Here is a 20077-nt window from a genome sequence, read left to right as displayed (position 1 = left end):
TTTTGGCTGTTTTTTGTCATAAGGTCATATTTTGAGCTATTTTCGTAGAAACGTCATATTTCGGCGGTTTGGCAACAGCTGTAGCTGTGCAAAATCGTCAACTTTCTGAATGAGAACTAGTATTTACAAAACTGCTTTTCCATATCACATCTGTAGTTAATACAAATGTAATACTCTGCCTCTTCTATCAAGATCGCGCAGGAATTGTTTTCCTACAGTTTGTCAGCAAGTCGACATATATTAAGTCAAACTTTGGAATTATATCTGAGTGCAATTACTCGTTTAGAAGCTGCGAGCTTAGAAATTCATGCAAGTATTGAAACTGTGAATACAACAATCACATGGAATAGTTACATCAGTCTAAAATGGAAACTTTACAATGTGCTTAATCGAAGTGTCGGTTTTCACTGTGTGTGCAAGATAAATGATGTTCTTAGAGTAGAAGGTACCAGTACATTTCAAGATGAGTGCATACTCGACAGCAGTGATTTAATATTATTTAAATATGCACCAATAACGTCTTGTAACGTAGAAAGGAGCTTCCCTTCTTACAAGAATGTGTTAAGTGATAATCGGAGGTCTTTTGCGCCTGATGCTTTGAAGATGAAGCTTGTCATACACTTCAATAGCACCTGCGGAAGAGAATGAAAAAGTTATGCGAATTTGCACTATACGCCGAGCTGCCCTACCATAATGTATCAAAATACATCTACTTAATTCGTTTCGTGGTGCTCAATTTAAATTTTAACGCATTTGAACAATATTAATGTAATCTGGGCTTAAACGTTCCAAAATATGTTTTAAAAATAGATTGATTTCTAGTTTTCTTCGTATTTCAAATGACCAGTGAAGGGTACAAACATATTTTTACTTTTAAGATGTTGTGTGATCTATAATCTTAGCGAACTTGGTACTTTATAGGTATGCATTCACAAGTGAATCGAGGACAATAGACTGTGAATAACTGCTAAACATGTATATTCAGAAAATTAATATGAAAGTAAGAATACAGAATTTAGTTAACAAATACGTATCGAAGGATTTGCCGTTTCGAATTATAACTTATTTTAAAATGGCCATATTTAGATTAATCATTTTCGGGTTATATTTTGTAATTTCTACGTCATATTTTGTCACTTTTGAGGTCATATTTGCTTGCTTATTTGGGCTATTTTTAGGTCTTAAACATCCGAGCCCTAATTATAAGTCTAAACTAACAGTCTTATTTCATACAAGATGCTACAACTTATATCACTGTTCTGATTCCGCACTGGCATTAACTCAACTAAGGCTGAAATGAGAATCAAACCTTCCGATACTTATGTTGTAAAATGATAGTATACTCTCGAATACCACCCGCCACCGAATAAGACCCGCACCCTTATTTTGAAAGAACAAAATTTAAAAAAAAGTGAAGTCAAAATTATTTACAATCTTTACTAACACACATCAAATGATTATAAAATATAAATAAAAGTAAGGAAACATTTCCAGAACGACATCCAACAAGTACATTCATCATCATCATCGTCATCATCAGTACCAACTTCGGAACTTTCATCACCATCACCTTCCCACAAAAATGTCGTCATCGCTGCCATCCATAGCATTAGAAATGCTACATTTCCTGAAGCTCTTCCATATGAGGTCTCCAGGGATACGATTCCATGCCATCAAAATCCACGAACACAGCAGCTGAACTTCCTGGCGCTGAATGCGACCAGTTGGTGTCAGTGTGCGATTATCAGCTGCCATCCATTCTGTATAGAACTGTTTTAAGGCTGCAGCATAGACGTCATCCCGCCGAATGACTGCTAGGTCGGTTTTCCCATCCTTGATACGTTTCTTCACAGCGTCTGTTGTGTGAGCGCGGTAACTGTCGAGAACAAGCAAGCTCTTTTGTCCCAATAATGCACCAGGGCGACGTTGGCAGACACACTTTACCCAGTCTTCCACAAGTGAACTGTCCATCCAGCTGGAGATCTGACGATAACACCAGCGGGTAGATTGTTAGGAAGCGTCTTTCGCTTGAGAACAATGTACGGCAGCAATTAGGTTCCATCTGCGAGAATACACAACATTACTGTACACCGTTATTTTTCATTACCACCTGTTCTAATCTCCCCGAAGGTATCACCACCTTGACGAAGGCAAAATACATTTTGCCGGGTGTTTGGAGGCTTGCATGTTCAAATGATCCTTACGGCTATGCCGGCGGGACCACATGCTCCTGGTAGGGCCACCCAAGCCAGACAGGTCTAAGGTAATGATCCAGACTGAGTGATACCCTAGTCCTCCAGGTTGGGGGTTGGACGTAGGGTTAACTCCCCTACCTTGTAAAAAGACAAATGTTACGGATACTGTAAGACATACTACAGGAAAAGCAGAATACTTGGTGGTGACCTGGCGAGAAAAACGGCTTAAGAGAAGGAACGTGGAATATAAGGACATTAAAGAGACCTAGCAAGTTGAAGGAATTAAGGAATGAACTGGATAAGTATGGAGTGAAAATAGCAGCATTGCAGGAGCTAAGATGAAAGGGGCAAGGGATGATAATGTGTGGTCAACATATCCTAATGTACAGTGGAGAAGAAGAAGGCAGTGATGGCACAGGATTCCTCATACAAAAGTCTATAAAGCAAAGCGTGATTAACTTTACTGCAATCAACGATAGGATGTGCTCTTTGAGACATCGAGCAAAGTTCTTCAATGTTACAATGTTTGTGTGTATGCCCCTGCAGAAGAGGCAGAAGAAGAGGAAAAAGATACATTTTACACCAAATTGGAGGATGAAATTAACGAAGATCAAAGACATGACATGAAGATGATGCTTGGAGATCTGAATGCAAACATTGGAAGAGAAGAGGTGTATAAACCAACACCTCCTAGATAATAAGACCTCACAACAGCACTGTGACGTCACGCTAAGGAGGCGATTGCAATCCAAAGAAACACAAAGCATGGTCACACACAAAAAAAATTTTAATACTTTTAGCTTGTGGAATAACTTATTTACCAACAAATAAAGTTTAAATTTTAAAGGACATTGAATTATATTGCCGTTATTACCGTATCTTAGAGACTCTGTCATTAAAGATAAACAACACACTGTTTTAAATCACGGCAGCATTTTACAATGTTAACCTTACTCCAGGCTGACTTGCTAACACAGAGAACTGAATTTCACAAACATATTTCAATGTAAATAGGCACTGAATAGACAGTAAATGATTTTAAAATATAAAGAGAATGCATAAAATTAGTTTAGGCCTAACATGTAGACTGTACTACAAAAATATGATACACTAACCTAACATTTATTTACAGACTTCCATTTTGCGAAAATAACAAATTTTCTTAACTTGTATAGTCTTTTGTGCATGCAATGACTATTTTTATTTTGAATTAAAGTAAGTTTATAATAGTAGTAAATTTAGAAAGACACTGAATTAATAATATTAAGGAAGAGGAGCATAACATTCACCTGGTCTGTAGGTAGGCCTAGGTCCAAATTAAAACACATTGGCATTAAAGTTAATAAGATATACATCATATATCAAGCATGCTAGGAATGCAAAAAGACTTCAATACTTTTGCCTATTACATGAATACTGTACATACCTATTTTGAGAAAATTACATACTTTCTTGAATTTGTACAATGTTTTATGGATTCATTAGTTTTGTTCCTGCAGTAGTAATTTATTAGAATAGTTTTACACTTCCAAATAATGTTTTAATACAAATATTCTAAAGTGTGCTCCCTACATTCATTACTGTCGTCTATACATTCATCAGCTGAGAGAACAATTTGCAGGGTCACATCACTTACATACTTCTTAATGGTTATTTAAGCTAAGAAATTTTCTCTTACTTTCTGGCCTCAACATCTTTTTTATGATGACATGTGTATGTCACTAAGTGTACAGCTGTTTCTGCAGGATATTTCAAATTGCCCCTATTGAGGTTGTCAATAACATTATGATGACTATTTCTAACAGTAACCTCTTTCAAAACTAAGAAATCTGCACAGTTGTTACAATTTAATTCCTTGAGAAGAGAATGACAACAATAACCTGCTATGTACACTGACTGACAGAGCAAATGCAACACCAAGAAGGAGTGGTCAGAACTTTATGCCAATTGCAGGGTAGACTGACGTCACTGAGGTATGCTCATGATGTGAAATGCGCCGCTGTGCTGCGCACGTAGCGAACGATAAATGGGACACGGCGTTGGCGAATGGCCCACTTCGTACCGTGATTTCTCAGCTGACAGTCATTGTAGAACGTGTTGTCGTGTGCCACAGGACACGTGTATAGCTAAGAATGCCAGGCCGCCGTCAACGGAGGCATTTCCAGCAGACAGACGACTTTACGAGGGGTATGGTGATCGGGCTGAGAAGGGCAGGTTGGTCGCTTCGTCAAATCGCAGCCGATACCCATAGGGATGTGTCCACAGTGCAGCGCCTGTGGCGAAGATGGTTGGCGCAGGGACATGTGGCACGTGCGAGGGGTCCAGGCGCAGCCCGAGTGACGTCAGCACGCGAGGATCGGCGCATCCGCCGCCAAGCGGTGGCAGCCCCGCACGCCACGTCAACCGCCATTCTTCAGCATGTGCAAGACACCCTGGCTGTTCCAATATCGACCAGAACAATTTCCTGTCGATTGGTTGAAGGAGGCCTGCACTCCCGGCGTCCGCTCAGAAGACTACCATTGACTCCACAGCATAGACGTGCACACCTGGCATGGTGCCGGGCTAGAGCGACTTGGATGAGGGAATGGCGGAACGTCGTGTTCTCCGATGAGTCACGCTTCTGTTCAGTCAGTGATAGTCACCGCAGACGAGTGTGGCGTCGGCGTGGAGAAAGGTCAAATCCGGCAGTAACTATGGAGCGCCCTACCGCTAGACAACGCGGCATCATGGTTTGGGGCGCTATTGCGTATGATTCCACATCACCTCTAGTGCGTATTCAAGGCACGTTAAATGCCCACCGCTACGTGCAGCATGTGCTGCGGCCGGTGGCACTCCCGTACCTTCAGGGGCTGCCCAATGCTCTGTTTCAGCAGGATAATGCCCGCCCACACACTGCTCGCATCTCCCAACAGGCTCTACGAGGTGTACAGATGCTTCCGTGGCCAGCGTACTCTCCGGATCTCTCACCAATCGAACACGTGTGGGATCTCATTGGACGCCGTTTGCAAACTCTGCCCCAGCCTCGTACGGACGACCAACTGTGGCAAATGGTTGACAGAGAATGGAGAACCATCCCTCAGGACACCATCCGCACTCTTATTGACTCTGTACCTCGACGTGTTTCTGCGTGCATCGCCGCTCGCGGTGGTCCTACATCCTACTGAGTCGATGCCGTGCGTATTGTGTAACCTGCATATCGGTTTGAAATAAACATCAATTATTCGTCCGTGCCGTCTCTGTTTTTTCCCAACTTTCATCCCTTTCGAACCACTCCTCCTTGGTGTTGCATTTGCTCTGTCAGTCAGTGTATGTTAAAACACTTGCAACACCAGATGTGCTGTCAAGATCTGAGTCTGTTACATTGAGCTCGCCTGTAAATGTTTGAAATGAGGAAACTGCACAATAATCATGATCTAACAGTATATGTTCATCAACAATATCATTTACAACAATTTTCCTACCGTTAGAAATGGGCAGTTCAATTGAATTCAAGATTCTGATTTTTTTTTTTCAATTTCAAACACCTGTCTAACAGAAACATGGTATTGGCCACCTGCAATTTGCCTGTATTCACCAAATCGTACCTCCAATGCATCTGTCTGAAACTTTCCAGGAAGAAAATATGACCATTTCAGTACTTCAGAACAAAACTCTGTTAGCTGTGTAAGGCAGCGAGTTGTATGAGTAAGAGCCCTATGCGTTTGACTAGACAATTTGCCACATTTCAGATCTAGATTATCCCAGAGATCTAACCACTGAACAAACCTCATTAAAAAACCCTTCTGTTCATCACCAGGTTTGTTGGCAAGAGGCTGTTGAAATGTATCATTAAGTCTTACACCTTTGAAAGGGTCTTTACATTAACAATGCGCCACCAGGTGGTGATTACTTTTACAAATTCAGCTGTGCCCTCATATGATGTTAAATTGTGCTTTTCTCCTACAACTAGTAAACCATTTACTATATGGTCATTAAACAACTGACACACACATTTCACATTTTGTCTTTCACAACTTGAAGGCCATAGAGCTTTGACAGTCAAACCATACTCATGCTTAACAAGGTCATTCCCTTCAGCCTCAACCAAGTCCCTTATAGCTTTGAAAGATGCAACACTAACTTTAGAAAAATCAAAGTCAGGATACACAAATTCCAAACCATTAGTTTTCTGGTTGAGCCAATTATTTCTGATGCATTTAAATAAATGCAGAGTGTCAATGAGATAAAAAAGAGACTTGTTAGGATTTCCAGGATTACAATAACTCAGTTTTTAAGTTGAGGTGGCATTGAAAATTTTGACATTGCTTTGTTGTTGAGAGCATTATTATCAGTCACAACAGCCAGAACATTAAAACTCATAGATTCCAGACCAACAATAACCTTTGACATGATACTGTGTAAATCATCACCTGTTAACTTGGACACAGGGAGAATATGAACTACTTCCTTCTTTGATGATAAAATGCTCTGGATCATAAATACATGTGCTGATGTAGCAACATTGGTAGTGTTAGCACATGAGCCTACAATGTTCCCTCCCTTGAAGTCCATGTATGGTTTAATGTGAATTTCATCTACCATCAATGTTACAAATTTGTCATTCTGTTGAAAACCTTGAACTTTCTCTTTTATGTATTCCAGAAAATATGTAGGGTTCTGTTCTAATATTGGGCTACCATTCAGACTGGAACACACTCTTTTCAAAGTATTAACATGTGGAAAAATTAAATTACTTCTCATCATCATCATCATTTCCCTTTATCCAGCTGTAGCCGGGTAGGGGCAAATATGGTTCCTCTCCACTTTCTTCGGTCTTTCCACCACTCCTCCTCCAACACTGTGTCCCAGTCCAGGTTTCTTTCTATAATGCTGCGTTGGATGGTATCCTTCCATCTCAATCGAGGTCGTCCACGGCCTCTCCTTCCTTGGATTTGCATTTCCATCACCTTTTTTTGGCATTCTTTCGTCGCTCATTCGCTTTATGAGCAGGTAGGGACCCTCTTCGGAGGCAGCCCTACCCAGGGAGTGGCGCCCCTGCCTATGTGAGTCCCAGAGCACACTGACCCGGTGTGTAACATCTGGTATGGGTCCCAGCTCAGGGTTACGAGTGAAGACCTCAACGGCATCTACGGCGGAGAAGGTGGACTTCGGTACGGCGGAGATGGCGGAAGGGGCATACCCGTAGCGTCTGTACTCCAGAGGAGCGCCTACGAAAGGCGTCTGTCTCCATGTTAGGGGCGGCCTAATTTTGAACCTGGCAGTAGGTATAAAATGCCTTTGGGTGTGGCGAGCCCATCGTAACAATAGCCTATATGGACAAAGCAAATATGGTGCAAATTACTTCTATGTCTCATAAATCTGTATGCAGTTTGAAGATTGAACAAATAACAAGAAAATCATTATCATACTCAATTTTGTATTTAGGAACTAAGGAAAGTTTTAACTGAGATTTTATTAAATTAAACGTGGGGTCATCTTCCTCAGTGATTAATTCATCCACTAGGCCTAGAATTAACTTATTTGTTGTATCTTTTTGCATACTGTTACACTCATTCCCTGTAATGTAGCTATGGAATTTTGTAACTAAAGAATGTACTTCATTTGTGTCGGTAATTTTGTCTACATTAGAATATTTACACTGCAATAAAACCCCTTTAGAATATACTTTTGAGGTCATGTCCTCTTCAATTATTATATATGCTATGCAATGTGGTTGCTTTAATGTATCCATGTACAGAAAAATTACTTGCATTTCCTTCACAACAGTACACCAACCATCAGGTAACATCAACATGTTTATTTTACTTTTCAGTTGTGTTAGACTGTGGACTGAAATTCTGTCTGTGTATGAGGCATGACTGTTGATACTATCTTCAATTGCTCTGTTTATTGATTCACTCTCTATTCCAATTCTCTTTCTGTCCGGTTCTTCTCTTGAACTGGCAGAATGTGAAGATAAATATGATGAACAGTTGGGAAAGATACAGGGGACTGCATTCTCTGACAGTCGTGGTCTTGGAAGAGGAGCAGTTAAAAGTTTTTCCTGTCTTTGAATCAGTAGCAGTTACTTCCCACAAAACATCACTGGCTTTGAAATGTCTGTGGCATACCTATAAAATAAGATACCACTGTGAGCCAACTTCATGCCTTTACAGAGTGAATAGGCCTACATATGTAGGCATGTAGTTTAATGTGTATAATAAATCTAATATGAGTAATAATAATAATGTATCCCTTGATTGTAAGCTAACATAACCTCATATCTTACGAGAGTAAACATACGTAGACCTACATATCACCAGTTGCTGCGTGTAGTTTAATACCTAATAGGCCTATGTGCATTATGATTGTGTGAGAATGTGAAAGTAACAGTAACTCACCACTGAGTAATTAGTAACTCGGTAATCTTGTCTTGGAATTGCACGAAACCATCTCTGCTGCATAACCTCATCTTTCGGGAACTTAAACACATGCGTTTTGTTATCATTTTCGTAATTTCCCTTGCAGTTGGGCGCACAACACTTTAGCACCATTGTACACAACGATTTGCAACTGGTACAATTAAAATAATTAAAACACTTCTACATAACTGCAGTGAGACATGGCCACACTCATTGCTTTCTTAACACTGAGAAGGTTCAAACTTGCCTCCCGGTGCTGACGTCACAGTAGACATCCGGAACAGTTGTGAGGCCTTATTATCTAGGAGGTTGTGGCATTATACGCAACCATTAACCCGGCTCAAGGGAGAGAGGGTCACCTTCCCTGTTCTCTACTTGAGTAATTCTTGCCTGGCGCATCCACACTGCGGGGGTGGGCATCCTCCATATCAGTAGGCCGGTGTGAAAGGATGGCTAAGTTCAGACAGGGACCCAGCACCAGTGGAGCCCATGCCCAGGGTTATGGGTGAAGATCTTAACGGCATCTTTGGCAGAGAAGGAGACCTTCGGAATGGCAGAGATGGCGGATGAGGCAACCCATCCTCCCTGGGGAAAATTAGAAGAGGACACCACTGCCTTGTGGAGAAGAGGGATCTTCAAAGGCTAAGGGAGTAAACCCCGAAAGAAAATTCTCACCTGTGCTAGGCCTAGCAAGTCAACAGTTGAGTATGAATATACTGCTTTTAAACCTAAAACAAGCCTTGGATGGAAGAATAAATTAAATACTGGACATGACAGTTCTTCTCGTACCGTCCAAATTTATGATGGCCAAAAGCCTGATGCTCATCGGAGATACCAGAAGACACAAAACCCTCCCAAGAAAGAGCGACTGAAAATTGGTACACTCAATATCCTTACTCTCACCAACAAATATGAAGAACTTGTGGACCTTATGGAGAGGCGTAAGCTCAAGGTATTGGGGTTGAGTGAGACAAAATGGAAAGGATATGGGAAGAAGCTCTTGAGAAATGGATATGTGCTGTACTCGAGTGGTAACAATGAAGAATCCAAAAATGGAGTTGGCTTCCTCCTTCATAAAGATACACACACACAGACAGATGTCAAATATGTGAGTGATAGGATCATCCAGATGAGACTAAGTGTTGGTAATGCACATCAAACTCTCCTGCAAGTATATGCACCACAGACAGGATGCACCACAGAAGAGAAAGAGCAATTCGTTATCGAACTTGAGGAACAAATAACAGAGGAGAACACAATCATTATGGGTGATCTGAATGCCCAAGTTGGTAAAGAAAGACTAGACTGTGAAAACATCGTTGGCCCCCATGGCTAAGGTAACAGAAACTCTGAAGGAGAGAACCTGATTGATTTCTCTGTGCGAAACAACTTAATCATCCAGAACACATGGTATCAGAAGAGGGACAGCCATAAAATAACGAGATACAGCTGGGATGGAAAGCTCAAGACTATGATCGACTTCATCATCACTGATAGAAAAGCGGGTCAGTATGTTACAGATGTTAAAGCCAAACCCAGCGAGTGCCTAGATAGCGACCATCGGCTATTAATCGCTGACCTAAAAGATGTTCATGTGCCCAAAATTAAACAAAAGAAAATGCCAAAGATTAAGACATGGCTGTTGAAAGACATGAAGAAAGGAAACTATGAAGCAAGGATAACAGCTAAATTACCCAAAACTGAGAAAGGGGGAAGTAGAAGAAGAATGGTCCTTACTCAAAGAAACCCTTGTAAAAGAAGCCACGGAAATTTGTGGAAAAACAAGTGCCACACCAAAAGAGAAGGAAACACCTTGGTGGCATGACCGAGTGAAGACAGCAGTAAAAGATAGAAATATACTGAAAAGAAAATTAGACCTCGAAAAACAGAAAACAGATGATAGACGAAATGAATTAGAAATTGAACATCTAGCACAGGAATACCGGAAAAAGAAACTGGCTGTAAAAGATCCAGGAAGAAAAGGAAAAGTGCTGGGATGACTTTACTACAAGGATAGAGGAAGACTGTCAAGGAAGTAGGAAACTATTATACAAAATAGTAAACAGTAAAAGAAATGAAAATATTAACATCCTTGCACTGGAAACAGATGATGGTAGCTTAATACAAACAGAGGAAGGGATCAGGGATGAAATGAAGAAGTACTTCAACATGCTGTTAAATGGAGATTGGGGCAACACCACCACCAATGACTGTAGTGTAGATGAAGCCAAAAACAACAAATACCCATTAACATGGCTTGAGGTAGAAACAGCACTAAAGAGCATGCGAAATGGGAAGTCCCCAGGCTTTGTTGATGTCAGCTCATACATGATAAAGGCAGCTGGAAGACCAGGCTTAAAATTGGCTATATAGAGTGTTATCAGTGATTTGGGAAAGTAAGAAAATTCCAGACGATTGGAGTAAAGGGGTCATCATCCCACTGTTCAAAAAGGGCAACCTACGGAAATGTGGAAATTACAGAGGCATCACGCTGTTGTCACACTCACTGAAGCTGCTAGAAAAGATCATAGAAACAAGACTTAGGAAGATACTGGAACCTTTGCTTGAAGAAGAACATGGGTTCAGGAAAGGTTGAAGTACTGTGGATCTTATCTTTGCAGTAAAGATGCTGACAGAAAAGTACTGGGAATACGGAAGAAATCTTGTAATTGCATTTGTGGACATTGAAAAAGCATATGATAGTGTTCCTCGAAACAAGATATGGGAATGTCTGGAAGACCTAAAGGTGCCAAAGTACTTAATTGACAAAGTCAAGATGCTGTACCAGAAGTGCTACAGCTGTGTCCAGATAGGCAACGGACAATCAAAATGGTTTGAAACAAAGAGAGATGTCCAACAAGAAAGTGCTCTGTCACCACTCCTGTTTGTAATAGTAATGGACAAGGTCATCAAATCTATCAAGAAAATGGACAGTGAACCAAACGCCCTGGTATTTGCTGATGATGATGAATGGAAGAACACATTCAAAAATTTTGGACTGAAGATGAGCAAAATAAAGACAGTGGAAATGACCATCAACAGGGAAACAACAAGATCAAATATATATCTGGAAGAAGCAAAAATCGAATCAGCTTCCCACTTCAAGTACCTCGGAAGCACAATATCGAAAGACAACACTGTTAGGCAGGAAATACTCAGCAGGACACAGAAAGCATCAAACTTCTACAGTCAAGTCAGGAATCTCCTCTGGGACTGCAAAATACCACAGAAAGCAAAAAGAATCATGTACCACACTTACTTCATACGAATCCTCACGTACAGTTTAGAGACATGTACCCGACTAAACAAAGACTTCAGTAGAATCTAAGCAACTGAAATGAGATTCATTAGAACCATGAACCAAACAACCAGAAAGGACAAGATCAGAAATGAAGTGAATAGGAAAGTAGCTGGTATCACTATTATAAAGAAACGCAGGCTTCAGTGGAATGGGCACATAATGAGAATGAACAGGGAAAGACCTGCCAGAAAATATTTGGACCTTAATCTTGTAAGAAGAAGACCCCAGGGAAGACCAAGAAAATGTTGGATAGAGACTGTAAGATCAGATGTGGAGGAGAGAGGATACAAATGGGAGGATGTACTGGATCAGAAGATGTATGAAGACAGAAGGAGATGGCAAGTGCTTGTAAGGGAAAGGAAGCTTGCACGAAGTCAGTAATGATAATGGTTTGAGACTTATTGACTTTGCAAGTAGGAAGCAGATGATAATCAAAAGTACTTGGCACCTGCGGAAAAACATAAAGAAGGAGACATGGATAACCAGAAGGTGTAACAAGATCTCAAATAGACCATGTTATCATAGACAGACGGCATGCATCAGATATCATGGATGTTAGAAGTTGTAGAGGTGCTGATGCTGATTCAGACCATTATCTTGTAAGAATAAAATACAGACAAAAAATAGACTTGGCAAGGACGGAAAAAGTAAGAATAAAGACAAAGCATAATGTAGAGGGTCTGAAAAACGAGGAATTGCAAGAAAAATAAAAGAAGAAAATAGCAGAATCATTGGAAATAAGAAAGGAGTTATGGGAGAAAGGAGAAGTGGAAAGTAAGTGGGAGATACTGAGAACAGTTATCAGTGAAGTTGCAGATGATACTTTGGGGAGGAAGGAACGTGTAAAGAGAGCAGAATGGTTTGAAGAAGAATGCTTAACACTAATTAAAGAGAGGAATGAAGCTAGGAAAATAATGCTTCAAAGGAGGACAAGGCAGGCAGTAGAAGAGTACAGAGAGAAGCGGAGAAGAGCCGATTAAGATATGTACATCCAAAAAGAGAGCTTTTGAGAGAAAGAGAACCGAAGAACTGAATGAAATGAAGGATAGAAATGAGGTACGAAAGTTTTATGAGGGAACAAAAGATCTTAAGAGAGGATTTCAACCAAGAGCTGTTTTCTTTAAGGATGAAGATGGAAACCTCATCGGTGACAAAAGCAAAGTGCTCGAAAGATGGCAGGAGTATTTTTACAAGGTACTCAATGGAAATAATGAGGAAGACAGAGAAGAGGAAAACATCAGTGATGATGGGGAAAAAGGCGAATTGAATGAAGAGTTAATAGAGCAGCCAGATTTAGAAGAGGTCAGGATAGCAATTAAAGCATTAAAGAATAACAAAGCCCCAGGTGAAGATGGGATGGAGACAGAACTGTTGAGGTACGGGGGAGAAGGAGTAGAGAAGACTGTTCATGATTTGATAAAGGAAGTTTGGGTGAAGGAGGAAATGCCCAAGGATTGGACATTGGGCATAATATGTCCAATACATAAGAAAGGAGATACGGCAGTATGCAGAAATTACCGAGGGATTACTTTGCTGGATGGAACTTGCAAGGTTTTCAGTAAGATATTAGCCTCAAGACTGCAACCATGGATGGAAAGGATCCTAGGAGATTACCAAGCAGGTTTTAGGAAAAAAAAAAAAAATTCACTCTACACTGGATCAGATTTTTATATTGTGACAATTACTGCATAAGTTTTATGAGTATGACAAGCAGCTGCACCAGCTGTATGTTGATTTTAAACAGGCATACGACAGTTTAGATAGAAGCAAAATTTATAAAATTATGAGTGTGTTTGGAATCCCAAGGAAATTGGTTAGGTTGACCGAAATGACTTTGAAAACAACAGTATGCAAGGTGAGAGTGGAACACAGGATCTGTCAGAGGCATTTTTAGTAGAAAAGCGGCTGAGACAGGGGGATGTTCTCTCCACACTCCTATTCACTTTAGCACTGGAAAAAGTAATACGCCAACTACCCATCAACCCAGGGTGAACCATCCTGAACATATTAGTACAAGTGATAGCATATCCTGACGATGTGGCAATTATTGCACGAAACTAATGAGCTCTTGAAGAGAACTATGCTTTGTTAGAAGAGAAAGCATGGGACTTAGGGCTAGAAGTTAATATAAATAAAACAAAATATATGAAGATAGGAGAGACAGAGGGAGCAAGAGAAAGGACCACAGTGAGAATACATGGGAAGGAATATCAGAGAGTTACAACTTTCAAATATCTAAGCTCAATAATAACTGCAGACAATAAAACCTCTGTGGAAATACAGGAAAGGATAACAAGTGGGAACCAACGCTTTTACGCCTTGTAAAATATGTTTAAATCCAAGAATGTCAGTAGGAATACTAAAATAAAAATATACACAACAGTACGAAGACCTGTAGTGAAGTATGGCTCAGAATGCTGGGTAATGACTACTAGAGAAGAACAGTGGCTGTTACAGTGAGAAAGGAAGATACTGAGAAAGGTATTTGGAGGAGTTAGAGATCAGGATGGACGGAGAATGAGGACATGCAGAGCTGCAGGGATTGTTTAGCCAGCCAGATATTGTTGTTAAAATTAACAAGGGAAGAATTTGGTGGGCTGGTCATGTTCAGAGAATGGCAGAAACCAGTACTGTCAAAAAAGTCTTCATAGGGAAACCAGAAGGAAGAAGGAAGAGAGGAAGGCCCAGGAAGAGACGGATTTCTGATGTTGAGGATGACCTTGGAAATATGAGAGTTAAATGCTGGAGAAGGAAAGCCGAGGACCGGGACGAATGGAGGCAGATGATTAAAGGAGAACACAACACAAAAACACATATTTCGTTATTCATTGCTAAAGATGTATTATGGGAATGTAATAACAATGCCGTCAATCCGATGCCTCTATATCCAACCATTCTCAAGTTATGTGCGGAAGTAGTAACTGGTCGTGACGTCGCTACGCTGTAGAGTCTACCTGGCAGCCTTGACGCTGGGAGTAATCTCGCGCAGTCTTTTCCCACACTACATCTGCTACTGGCGTGTTCTTCTGTTGTGCCAGTGTTAGTGGGCTTATTTTTATTTATAATGGATGTAAATATCATTCGTCCGTATCAGTATGAGCCAGAACGAACGATGTTTACTGTCGTCCGTATCAATATGAGCCAGAACGAACGACGTTTACTGATGTCCATTCAGATAGCGATCTTGAGATGGATATGCCAAACACTACAGGCCGTGCCAGCACGCGAATTTAGTGTAAATGTAATGAGTGTACCATCATGGATACGGATGAAGAAAGTGTATGCTGTTGTGAAGTAGACAATATAAAAGCAGTGAAATCTGAGAAATTTATGTGTATAACAAGAAATTCCTCGTTTACAAGGCTTATTTTAGACCGTGAAGTATTGACAATGGCAACGCATAACATGAACTTAAAAACAAAGAACATGGCAAGGAAACGTTTACTGACAGCTTTAAATCCATCAAACAGAACTTGGCGTTTTATTTGTTACAAACAGTTCACTTCGTGGGTAAATTCATGGACTGCGATTGGTAAAAAGCACAGAGTTGTCATACCATCATGAGTTGTCAACACCGTAAGGAACACATTTCCGGAACCCGATGGCACCTATGTGGGCTTCAAGCTGTAAATGAAAAAATGAAATTAAAACAGTAGAATTATGTAAGAGTTTCCTAAGCTTGTTTGTATGATAAATATAGATAATGTATTATTTTGACATGAAGTACGGTACCTCATTTATTCCTGTGAATGAAATCGTGAAATTGTGAGAAGTGCTTCTTGATCAGGTCATCATTGGAAGGTCGAGGTATTGGAGCGATGTTTTTAGGCAGTGACAGATCCATTGCTTGATCTTCAGGTGACGTTCTAATATAGGTAGTTTGCAAGAGATTTATCTTGTTCATTATTGCCTTCTTCCATCCATAGCTTGATGCTTCATATTTCTGTTTTATCACCCAGGCTCCTGTTGATTTTGAGTACTGAGTTTTGATACCAGCTTTCAATTTAGTGATGTTCCAATTATAGTCCAATGCAGCAATCACTGACCTGAGCTTTAAGCCTCTGTACGAGAAATGAACTCTTTTAGGAGCGTATTTCAAACGAAGGTTGTGATAACTTTCTAGGCTTCCGGTGTGAACGTAGTGTTTTATATGTTCCACATCTTTTAAAAAAGATTTGTCTAAAACTATTTTCTTCAAGGCTTCATATGAACTTGAATTTCCTTTAATCCACATTTTCTTTCTCTCTTCCTCCTCCATTAATGTATCGTGCCCACAGGATTTCCATTCACCGTTTTCTAACCACTTATTCTCATTGACGTAAATTTATCAATTAACACAGAACTGTTTCCATTACATGTTTGTGCTGCCCACCATAAATGATTATTTACTGGCCTTCCATGCTTGAACTTCTGGATGATTTTTACAGAGAGCTTTCATCTTTTTCATTAGACTTTTTGATATGTGCCAAACATCAAATTCATGTTCAATATCAGGATACTGCGTTTTCAGTTAATACCTTACTCCTTTGTGTCTATCGGAAAGGAAGCGTTTTATATTACAATTTTCTTCCTGTACAATCTTCCTCATCGCGATTTCACACGCAGCCCTTTCAAGATCACCTTTCACCATCACTCTCTGAACAAGTTCCAAATGAGCTATGTAGCCTGTATTTATATCCATTAGTGAATACACTAAATATTTGGCTGAAAAGCCAGGAGAATCATACTGGCCATCTCCGGCTAACCAAATGGGTTTGGCACTGCTTTTCAAACAATCAATAACATTAGTCCTTTCTTGATCTCAAGCACCCTCCACTATCGGACCAGTTACTCTATGGATAATTCTATCATATACAGTTTGTGACATCATATGTAAGTTAATGGACTTGCAGAACGACCGAAATGGTTCAAACAGAATGCCTGACAACAACAATGCTGATGATATTAGAACATTTGCTTCCGGTTTCTTTCCTTCCATAGGTTGAGAATACCAACGGACTTTATTACCATAATCGCAAAGTGATTTTAAGCACAACATAGTCCCTTTAATGTAATGTGAAATGTTTTTCACTTTACTTTTACAAATGTAACAAATTTCAAAGAGTGTGAGCAACCTTGTCCCCGCTACAAAGAAATATGAACCTGTAATATGTACATCGTCCTGAGTGTGTTCGTTAACAGTATCACTAATATAACGTTCACTGTTACTTTCATCTGGTTCATAGAAACTGTCATTCAACTGTTCTCCCATTACGTCACTGTTCAAGGCTGTGCCGGAAGTTGCAACGTCGAAGTATTTTCTAGCTATTTCACTTCCTAACTCACACTGTATTTCTACACTACATTCGTGTCTGTCTGGTGAAATATTTTCTCTCACATCATTCTGAACGTCGTGTACATCATTATCGTTATCACTTCCGTTTAATACTGTGTCAACAAACTCCCTTCGTCTTTTAGCCTCATACCTTTCCGTCCTGCTCTTTTTAGTTTCTGACGAGTACTCCTACAGTGTATTTTGTGAAGTGGCGTATGAATTAGCATTCCTGCCTGGGAAGTATCTCCATCTGTCGACGCCAGACGTCTTATTGAAGAAACAGGCCCTGGCTTCAATTACGGACCTTTCAGCCTTTCCGTAGGCATCACCTTCATTTTCAAAAGTTGCGTTTCATCATAGTCTGTATTTCTGAAATGCACCAAGCACACAGCAGCGCCCTTACCGGGAGAAAAGTGTTTCATCTTGCAAAATTGTACCCAACTGCTAAACCTTCGAGGGGACTTACTTCGATTTGGAAACCTATTGAAATGTATTTCTTTCTCTCTACACTTTCGGTTTCTACTCGTTGTGTTGTTACAGCCGTACACACTACAGGAAGGCATTTCGACAAACAGTCATCGCACTATTATAATAAACAACACTTCAAGTAAACGGAAGAGCAGCGGAGCGCGTACTGCAATAATCAACTGGATGGCTCTTACAGCGCAGTGACGTCACAGCTACTCGTGTTTCCTTAGTTCACCGGCCTACAGAGCGGCGCACAGCAAAAGCACTTTGATTCTGAGGCAACTTGATTTTTGTGTTGTGTTCTCCTTTAAGGAGGCCAAGGACCTACATGGACTGTAGCACCGACAAGTGAGTGAGCGAGTGAGTGAGTGAGTGCAGTTCTAATGGTAACACTTTTCGGACCCTTACCATTCACAGTCCTGTCCACTGGCATTTCAAAGTAGACTGGCGTCTGATCTGCATTGCCAATTTGGGAAAGCAAATATGCATTTTCCTTCCGCAAACGAATTATGTGACGCTGAAACAACAATAACTCTCATCGTAGGCACCAGGAAGGCGCTGTGAAATTGAGGTGCGCCTTCATACGCTCAACCCATTTCTTTCATAAAAAATACAAACCCATCCTTGGCTTGCCTTAAACCCTTCTGATGAAAGTTCCTTTGCAATCTCTAATGCCTTTAGCTGACACATTTCGACTGACACACCATATCTCAATTCCCACCTTTCTGTCACATATTTATAGTCTTTTTTTTTTTCAATTTCTGGAAACTGTACACTCAGTCCACGAAAAGCTCCCTGATTACCACTACATGTTAATAGCACATTTTTCTTCTTTCGCCAATTGCGAATACACGACTCGTCAATATCGTATTTCCCACCGGCGGCACGATTTCCAATAATTTCGGCTTCCCAAACTAGTTTCAGTTTCTTACTCGCAGTAAAAGATAGCAAGCGCTTTGTGGAATTCATGTTGATACTCTGACACTCTGAGAACATGCGCGAGACTAACGCCAAGCACGGAAGTAGCGTATACTGAGAGCGGAGAGAGCATTGTTGCCAAGCCGCACCGGCGATTATGCCCGATTTACGGGCATTCAGAAAGATAAATTTCCCAAAATTTTAAGTAAGACCGACACCCAATTTTTGAAGCGATATTTTCGAAAAAACAGTGCGGGTGGTATTTGAGATTATACGGTACCTTATTAAGATGGTGGCTTGTTACGTTCACGTGTAGGTAGTTCTCTGAGTAATACTTGTATTCTCGACAGTTAAGTTCATCCATACCTGCCAACTTTACAAAACCAAAAATCAGAAGATCTTGATATGAAAATCAGGAAAAATCAGGGGAAATCAGGAGATACAACTGGTCGAAACTGCTTATTCTACATGTCTTGCGCAATACAGTACTATGATATATTTATAACACTTAACGTCTCAAAGCCCGACTGTTGCTATACAAGGCTAAAAATTACACATCTCTATTCCCTCACAGGAGGTATGCGAGTGAGATGATCGGTCGCTGATAAGCCTTCCGAAAATAGTATGAACTCATGCTCCACACTTATGAATTAGTCATGCACTTAGATGCCACTACTTTGCAAATGCATAGATTAATATATTGCATCAAGCGCCCGCACGATTATGCGAAGGGTAATGCTATTTGTATAAAATAACTAGACCCCTGCTTCGCTACAGAATTCTCTCAGAAAGACTCATAGTTTTCCCAACTGAAGTCAACATAGGTCATTACAATGATGTCAGTACGAATGTCGCGATTAAAAGCAATGCTTCGTAAGATATATTCGATAAAATGAAAAACAGCACATTTTCGCACTTTTAACGAAAATGACTACGGTCAAATTTCTATAGAACACTTTCCCGCCTTGTCAATACTTTACATAATTTATTACACCTAATTACCGTACATGTTTCGAGAGCTAACTACTCTCTTCTTCAACGGTGCCAAAACATCAATAATCTTTGGACTTGGTACATGGGTACAATATACTTATCAACAGAACATCATCATCATTTCCCAACTCCAGTTTCCCGGGTGTGGTGTACAAGCGCTCGCCACCTCGTTCTGTCTTCGTACATCTTCTGATCCAGTACATCCTCCCACTTGTATCCTCTTTCTTCTACATCTGATCTTACAGTCACTATCCAATGTTTTCTTGGTCTTCCCTGTGGTCTTCTTCAACAGAACAATTATATATAAATCTTGAAATTGTTAAAATATTTCCTTGTGTTTCAACTTTTACACACTTACTATGTCATTTATTACAGACTTTATAGCAAATATTCTTAAAGTCTGCCGTGCATTGGTCACACATTTTAAGTCAAGTATTGTTGCTGCAGATAAACTCAGGTCAATGCAAAGTCAAATGGGATTTCAACA

At 40.3% G+C, this 20077-nt stretch overlaps 1 protein-coding gene across 1 annotated transcript in view; it reads right to left on the bottom strand.

The window, feature by feature from the left end:
* The window catches only part of LOC136882297 (zinc finger CCHC domain-containing protein 8 homolog), a 154651-nt gene that overhangs the window by 25391 nt on the left and 109183 nt on the right, over positions 1 to 20077 (bottom strand). The window lies entirely within an intron of this gene.

The sequence above is a fragment of the Anabrus simplex genome, chromosome 10 (assembly GCF_040414725.1).
Source record: "Anabrus simplex isolate iqAnaSimp1 chromosome 10, ASM4041472v1, whole genome shotgun sequence".
Classification (NCBI taxonomy): Eukaryota; Metazoa; Arthropoda; class Insecta; order Orthoptera; family Tettigoniidae; genus Anabrus; species Anabrus simplex.
Note: the sequence above shows the minus strand (reverse complement) of the source record. Positions and strands in the feature narration are given on the sequence as shown.